Source organism: Solanum pennellii, chromosome 7 (genome assembly GCF_001406875.1).
Source record: "Solanum pennellii chromosome 7, SPENNV200".
Lineage (NCBI taxonomy): Eukaryota > Viridiplantae > Streptophyta > Magnoliopsida > Solanales > Solanaceae > Solanum > Solanum pennellii.
Window position 1 is genome coordinate 18372550 of NC_028643.1, and position 9247 is coordinate 18381796.

General features: G+C 35.3%; 1 pseudogene; it reads left to right on the top strand.

Moving 5' to 3' along the window:
* LOC107024892 overlaps positions 1 to 8771 on the top strand; it is a 10039-nt pseudogene extending 1268 nt beyond the window's left edge.
* Positions 8772 to 9247: the final 476 nt, after the last annotated feature.

Here is a 9247-nt window from a genome sequence, read left to right on the forward strand (position 1 = left end):
TTTCGACTTATCATGTTGGTATCCTGTCATCTTTACCTTATGCTTTACATACTCAGTACATTGCCCGTACTGACCCTCTTTCCTTGGGGGGCTGCGTTTCATGCCCGCAGGTGTAGACGCACAGTTCGGTGATCCTCCCGCCTAGGATATCTACTCTGCTGATTGGGAGAGCTCCACTGTTCCGGAGCCCAGTCGTTTTGGTACATAACTTTCTGTGTAGTCTTTTGCTTGTCTATGGGTACGGCGGGGCCCTGTCCCGTCGAGTTTCACTGCTATGCTCTTAGAGGTCTGTAGACATTATGTGGGTTGCATATATATCTTTTGGATAATGTTCTGGACATGGTTTGTTTGGGATGTCCGCTTGTACAGGGGCAGCCTTGTCGGCTGCATACATCATTGTGTATTGTGTAGTGGCAGCCTTGTCGGCTTGCGTATGCTATTATGCTTTGGATAGTGGCGGCCTTGTCGGCTCGCGTATGTTGTTACGGTTGAATGGTTATGACTCCTTATGAGACAGATCCACTCTATATATATATGACGTTGGGGTTGGCTTGATTTGATTAAATTCCATATTATCTTTGTTTCAGTTGGTTATACTTAACAGATTTGTATGTGAGTGTCCAAAACGGGCACTAGTCACGGCCCATCGGGTTGGGTCGTGACAGGAGCAGCATAACTAACTCACTTTTATCGCAACATCACGGACAACAATTGGAATGCAAAAGCAATGTGTGCAAGGTGCTTGATGAATTGTCTAATATGCACAAACATGCAAATTCTCTCGGTAAATCCAGCAAGCCTATTGAACTTTTCATCCCCCCCCCCCTAATGATATGGTAAATTCTGTCTCCAAATATTTTGTGATACATAGATGTGGTGATTATGTTAAAAATGAAGACAAGAAGGATGATAAGAGGAAATTTTTACCATCAGAAACGAACCTATAGAATTTGTTATTGCAAATACATGTAAACCTTCATTCTGGAATAATTTTATAGTATCTATTTCCTATGACCTATCCATTTTTGATATTCACAAAGCTTTGGATGATCTTTGGAATCAATTATTCACTATATACTACAAAAAATTCTACCCTGTTGGGCTTGTTCAACGTTGGAAGTAGATGCATTCTATTCCTTCCACTTTCAGTTATTCCAAGCTTACGGGCAAAGTTACTAATGGTGGTCGGGACTATGTTGGCTGCTTTATCATGTATACTGAATTTGCTAAATGTGATAGTTATGATCATCTTTGAGGTTTCAAAGCAATTTAGTTGAAAAGAGTATAATTTTACATGTATGGGATCCTGGTATATACAAACTGCTTCTGAAGTTGAATCGTTTGAATGGTAGAATTTTTTTCCACAGCCAAACTCGAGACGTTTTTATGAATGCAAAGCAATTTAACAGGTGCGTACTAACTGTGCATAAACGAGAATTATTTCTTGATGGTGGTGGATTTGTTAAGTGGACGGTACAACATTGGAATTTTCAGAAAGTAGATCACCACAGCTATTTGAAATCTTTGGACAAGAACGTGAGCCTATTCTTCCAAAGTGGATTGCAGAGTGATGTGATGAATATAGATGGGTTGAAGATATGTATGGAAACAACAAAATAAAATGCAATATGTGTCATATAATTGTCTATAAAGAATTCCCCGGGCTTGAAGTTGCTTATCATAATGTAGATACTAAAGAATGTGCTCTTGGGATTCTTTGTATTCCTTGCAATAGTTGTCTCCAGGTATGCGTGATTTGCGAACATCTTCAAGGATCTGACAGTCTGTTCCAAATGTACCTCAAGTGTTTGTGTTCTGCTTGCTTTGCAAACTAGATATCATATGTCCTTGATTGAGTTATATAGATGGTTGAATCACATTAGACGGTACCTTAGTGCATTGACTAAAACCGAGATGGGAACAATATTGTCCTTGACATTTCCTCCAGTCCGTGTTGATGTATTTTCCACCCCATATTGTAATATTTAGTAATGCAGGAGTTGATGAGAATGTCATTAATATTGCCTTAGTCAAGTGACTCTTGCTATATTTCCTCCCAAGGATTGACCAGGAAGACAAAGACGACATAATACTTGTTAGAGCAACTCTTAACACGTATCCAAGTCTTAAAAAGTTCGCCACTACGATATCAATATTGTTCTACCCGAACATTGAGGACAAGGTTCTTATTCAGGATGGGGGTATTGTTGTGAATGAAGTAGCTTATGTATTAGAAATAGCGAATGAGGATGATTTGGATGGGATAATTGGGACGTGTAAAATATTAGAGAGTTTTATTTGGGATCCAGGTCCAATTATCAATTGGTTAAATAGGAGCAGGGGTTAAACAGAAAGGTTATATATGGGGTCAAATTATGTTTAATTTGTTCTAGATATATTGCATCCAAGTGAATCCTCATATATTTGGAATACATGTATAGAAAATATTGCTCTCTTCTCTCTCATCTCACTCACCACTCTCAGATAGATATGGTATCTCATTATATGTGAATCACTCAAAATACATGCACATATATGTATCTAGTGTGATTTACATTGTCTCTGAGATAGTTATAAGTCTTGCTCACCTAGTTCCCCAATCTCTCCTCTCTCCTTTTTATGTACCTTGTAGCAAAACGCATGTATCTTAGCATAAGATACGTAAACAATTTTAAATTAGTGGTAAGATAAATAATATTTTGGCAATATGGATCATTATAATATTTATAGTAGTGAATTATATGTCTAATTATATAGTTTTCTAATATTTTTAAGTAGCATTGACCATACATTTTGAGAGTAGATTTTCAAAATTAACCTTTAAATATTCATTTGACTATAAAATTTGACCAGATTTTCAAATTTTGGTTTTCAAATATTTTGAAGTTCCTAACACTAACTAAGATTTGTTTTTGAATTTTAGTAACTTCCATTCACGAAACTCCGAGAAATTTTGGGCAAGAAATTTATTTTTCTTCTAATTACTTTAACTTTATTGTTTACGATTATAGTAGCATATTAAAATTTTCCTATTATATTGAATGTTTGAAGATTTTGATATATAGATTATTTCATTTCAAATTGTGTTCTCACCTACTTTTCTCAAATTGATAAAGTCATTGACAAAATTATATGTTAATCTCTTTAATTTAGAATTTTTTATTTAGTTTTCGTTATTATGATAAGTGCAAGACTATATTCATTTAAATATCTATAAAATTATGTTTTGTTAATTTAATCTTAACATAATGAGAAGATTTGTTTTCATTTATTGTATTGCAAGAAATTAATTACATCATTGAAGATGTTTTTGTATAAATAAGCAACATATTTTTTTGGACAACCTCATCTATTACTATATCATTTTAGAGTCATGGTAGGGAAAAAGACCCTAGCACGCCATAAGATTTCGATGGCCAAAATAGAAAATGAATATGATTTATACTCATCATTTTCAAAGTGTCTGGAAATTTTATACAAGAAAGAAACCAATATGATTGGGAAATATGACATTGATGTGGGAATAATCGCATTTTCCCCCTCTCATAGTCCCTTCAATTTTTTCCATCCTACAATTGATGCTATTGTTGATTGTTTCATTAGTCCATTTAACCAAGGAAGTTTATATAGTCGCCTTAACGTTAGAAGCAGTCGAATCATAAACAAGGAGAAACAAGTTTAGCTTGACAATCTAGATATCACTAAAGAGACTTTAGCTAATCAGAAAACAGACGAGACTGGCATAGTGGAAATGTAGGAACAAATAAAGGTATTTAATGCAGAGGATTTGAAAAAATATGAAAGTCGATTGGATGAGATTGATTTAATGCTGGAAAATGTTATTGCTTCTTTTCCACAAGCTCCTCAAGAAAATTCTAATTAAGTATATAATGGTTCCTTATACATTTGAAGCTTCATGCAATGAAATAATTAAGTTTCTTTTCTAAAACGTTTTTATTAATAAATTTTAGTTTCAATTTTTATTTTCAAGTTGATGGTGTTATTTGAATTATTTAGCGGTGATTTTCATTTATGATGTAAATTTAGCGAACCGAAAGACTCGAATTTTTGTATTGATTATGAGTTCAATATTTTAATTATCATGGTAAGTTTTAGAATTTTTAACATATATGTCAATGATTTTGAATATATTTAATGATACTATCATTGTGAAGACCTTAGATCTTGGTTTTGAACTAATAAATGCAAATTAGTTTTCAGGGTTTTAATCTAATCACACACATATAATGTGTTCAGAAATAATTAAAATTTATTCTTACACGTTTGGGCTATTTAGATATATCTTCAACGGTTTTTAGGACAAAAATACATTTAGAAAAAAAAATCGGAGCCAGAAGGTGAAATTTAATTCGAGCAAATAGGGAGGTCCATTTTATACTGAGTATCGTAGAAGATCTGTCAGGCTAAAGTGTATCTAGTAGTTGAACTATAGACTGAGCCAACTAAAGGGTAAAGTCACTTTTTTTGAGAAAAAAAAATAAAACATCTAAATTTAATTGTGAAATAAAAATTTTCATGATGGCTAAGCTTTCGTAAATGAACATTTTGGCCTATTTTTTTAAATGATGAGCGAGTTTTACACCCATTACTAACAAATTTGACAATTTTTTATATGTATTTGTAACATCTCTCAACTAGGAAGAACTACAAAAGAGTTTAAAATTTGAAAATAGTTACTATTAAATATATAAGGAAATCTGGAAATCTTTGAGTAAGCCAAAAAGTGAGTTTTTAGCTAACTTCAAACCACTATAAATCCTAGCCCAGGATGATTTAGGTGTAATTCCACATATGTTTGGAATGATGAATTATCATTCCAATGCCACTAAGTTTGCGCGATTATGAGTTCATATGAGTGAGTTATGTCTTTTGGAAGTTGAGTTGTTGGATAAAGCAAAGTCTAATCCGGATTTGGGAAGGAAAAATTTGCCCTTTTCTTACCTAATTATATAAATTCGTTTGTGGTGATTAATTAGGGTAAAATAAGACTTCATTCACTTTAGAAAAATTTAGAGTTTACGCAAGGGCTTGGAGAAATGATAAAAGAGGAGAAATCAAGAAATTTCTAATTCATTCAAGCTTTGCGTGTGGAATTTTTCAGGGGTGATCCCTATAAAGGTATGCGAGATCACATAGTGTTGGGTTAGTTTACCCATGTGCCAACCATGTTTCAATTCAAAGAATTTATGTTTTAGTATGTTAAGAAATTGAGTTCTTGAAGAACATCGTTGAAAGTTTCGTTGAATTTTTGTGGGTTGTTTAGTTGATGTTTATTGAGGTGTGATTCATATTTTTCGGGTGTAATTTTCTTGAATTTATCGTATATTTAGAGTACTATTTATCTTTAGTGTTTGGGGAAAGAACCATGGAAGTTTAGAAGGCCTTGAGATGAATAATGAAGGAGAAAAGTCGTAGTCAATAGGGAAAAAGGGTGAGGCATCGCGCTAGTCGGTGCACCCCAAAGAAATCTCTGTCTATAGAGCTCTGGGGCGACGCGCCAGACAGAGCACCCCAACCAATGCTATGAAGATTGAGGGCTGGCTCCTCATGCCTCTTAGAGTGTCGAGGACGCTAGTTCTCCCCATTCTTCTTCCATCTTTTCGTACTAGGTTCCTTAGTGATTTACCTATGTTTCCTAGTGATTCAAACACTCTAAGGTACATCTAAACATCATTAAATTATCAGTAAACGTGAGATCATGAACTTTGAACCCATAATCCAATTTCAGGAAAGTTAATATCCAAATCATGAGAAGTTAAAAGTAAAGTCTAGAAGTTAAGAGCAAGTCAAAGTAAAGTATATAAAGTTTTCAAAAGTCTTTCACAAACGTTTTCACTTTGTTCTAAAGACTTAAAATTCAGGTCGAGTAAAGAGTAAAGATTGAAGTCATTTCTTCAAAGAAGTATATGGGGACTATGAATTCCCAACGATTTTAAAAATATTTTCACATTTGAGAAAGAAAGGTAACATCGCTTCCGAAAGGTAACATCGCCGAGCTTTTAAGCTATGTTTTGAGTAATTATCTGAAACCAAAGAAAGAAGTTGTTTTAAAAAGATACGAGCTAAGTATATTATTAGAAGTAGTATTGAGCACCGATATGCGGATGCGAGTTCATATTAACTCAAGTTTTCATAAACCATGTAGTCATCATAAGTATTAAAGGGTTATACTTTTTAGATGATCACTTAAGTTAAGCTAGTGAATCAACTAAGTTAAGTAGTTTTATATGACGACAAAGTATTGAACAGTATAGCGGGGTGATGTTAAAAATCTTGATCACCACTTAGGCTCATAGAGGTGGTTGTCGGTTTGAGAAACTCCCACAGTAATAAGTGCATGGTTCCTCAAGAGATTCTGCTTAGTTTGAATGGGGGTATGATACTTCATTCATGCATTGCACAAGTAGACTTTGAGAGGGAGCATGGTATGTCTTTTATGATATTATGATTATGAGTTGACATCATATTTAAAACATTTTTCCTTTTTTTTATATTGCACTTGTTTAAACTACTTTATAATGGAATGAGTTCAATTAGGTATTGATGAGTTGAGAAAGCCAAGATAAGTGTTTCTTTCCGAATCTTCTCAATCTTATGTTGTATTTGATATTCTAACTCGCATACTCGTTCATTCAATATACTGATGTCAATTTACCTGGATTGTCTTATGATGCATACACAAGTAACTAGGATTAGCACCTAGCACACCATTGATCCAATGAGCAGCTTAGTGTCAGTTGGTGAGCCTCCTTGCATTCCAGAGGACTCCTTTTCATTGTTTTCAGTTTTATTATTGCAGTTGTTAGGATGATTGGGGGTCTTATCCCGACATCTATCTCAGTTATTCGAGGCTTCATAGATAGTTAGTTATTAGACAATTGTCTTTACAATGTCATTAATATGTACTAATACTTGAGTTGCCATATAGCTATATTCAATGTTTATTTTTTTAAAAAAAGGTTTGATTCTTATGCTTAGTTAAGTAAGTCAGGCCAAAGGCTTGCTTAGGGCCAACAATGGTTCTTGAGTGCCGGCAACGTCCCAGGTGTAGGCTTGGGGCGTGAACAACTTGATATTAGAACCTAGAGTTCAAGAGTCCTAGGGAGTCTATGAAGCGGTGTTTGTAGAGTCCTAGTTATCAGTGCGAAGCGCGTCACATCTATAATTAGGAGGCTGCAACAGTTAGAAATTCCTTCACTTCTTTCATACTCATTTCATGTGTTAGAGTTTGACCTCTAAAAGGTTTCCTTCTAATTTGTACCTGCACGTGTTTTCAGAGAATTATTCCTCCACGAAGAGAAGTCAAAAATCCTCCAACTACGAGGAATAATGAGGAACAAGAGTTACCTAATACACCTGAAGTGCAACCTCAATGAAAAGTTACCCATGCTGAATTTTGTGAGACTATCTGAACGTTAAGTCAAGTTGCAACCTATCAAATTGGACAGAGAGATAATCGACAGGAAATGGTTGATACCTCAAAGATTTGAGAGCTTTTAAGGATGAATACCCCAAGCATCACAGGTTCAAGTGTCACTGAGGATCCAGAAAACTTTATTTGGTGTAATGCAATTGTTGAGGCAGAGAGGGTGGAACTGGTTGCATACCAAATGAAGGGTGTCACTAGAATCTGGTTTGACCAATGGAAAAAGAATAGGGTGGAGGATGCGCCGGTAGCGAGTTGGGTTGTGTTTCAGAGTGCTTTCATGGGGAGTTTATTTCCTTGTGAGTTGCGAGAGGAAAATATAAAAGAGTTTCTCACCCTTAATCCGGAGTCTGTGAGTGTTCATGAAAACGGTCTAATATTCACATAACTTTCCCGCTATGCTCCAGAGATGGTTTCTGACATGAGGAGTAGGATGAGTTTATTTGTTCCTGGGTTGTCTTTTCAGTCAAGCAAGGAAGACAAGGCTGCTATGCTGATAGGGGATATGGACCTAGCAAGACTTATTATACATGTACAACAAGTTGAGAAGGATAAGCTCAAGGATAGAGAAGACTTTAAGAATAAGAGGGCCAAGACATCAAAGAATGATTTTAGGCAACAAAAGAGTAAATACAACTCTCCTACGGAAACAGAAGGGACATTCTCGACGATTTGGTAGTGCACCTGCACTTAAGAACAAAGGTGATTACAATAGTCAGAATTCCCATAGTTTCAAAGCTAAACATTCCTATTGTTAAGGCAGTATGATAAAAAGGGATAGTAAGGCTCCTGCGTGTGCTAGGTGTGGTAGAAAACACCAAGGTAAGTGTTGTGATGGGAAGACATGTTGCTTCAAGTGTGGTAAAAAGGGTCACTTTATGAGGGAGTGTCCTCAGATCTTGCAAAGTCATGGTAATAAGGCCCAGCCTTCTTCAGTTGCTCCACAAGACAGAGTTTCAACTCAAGGAGCTGCTTCAGGTACTAGAGGGGAAACAAACCGATTATATCCTATCAAAAGTCATCAAGAGCAAGAGAATTCGCCAGATGTTTTCACAGGTATGATCAAAGTCTTTGACTTGTTGTTTATGCTTTGTTAGACTCAGGGGAGAGCTTATATTTTGTTACTCCTTAAGTTGCTTTGAATTTTGATGTTATTCCGGAGCAACTCAGTAAAGCAATCAGTGTTAGTACACCTGTTAGTGAGTCTATTCTATTAGAGAGAGTCTATCGTGATTATATCGTTTCTGTCAATCACAAGAATACCATGGCTGGTTTAGGTAAGTTAGACATGGTAGGTTTCGATGACATTCTAGGTATGGACTAGCTTCATGCCTTTTACGTAGATTGTAGAACTCGAGCTGTCAAGTTTTAGTTTCCTAATGAGCTAGTCTTAGAGTGGAAGATTTAGTAGTGCCTAAGGGTCGTTTTATTTCGTTCCTTAAGCCAAGGAAGTTAGTTTCTAAGGGGAGTGTCTATCATTTACTCCAAGTTAATGACTCTAGTGTTAAGATACGTCTTATTTAGTCAGTTCGAGTAGTAAAATAGTTTCCATAAGTCTTTTCAGATGATCTTCCCGGAGTCCCTCTTGAGATATAAATAGACTTCGGCATAGACATCATTCCTTATACGCATCATATCTCTATCCATCCATATAGAATGACATCGGCAAGGTTGAAAGAGCTTAAAGAACAGCTGAAAGATATGTTAGATAAGGGTTTCATTCAACCAAGAGTCTCACTTTAGGGCACTACAATCTTGTTTGTGAGAAATAAAGAATAAGTATCCTCTTTCTCAAATTGA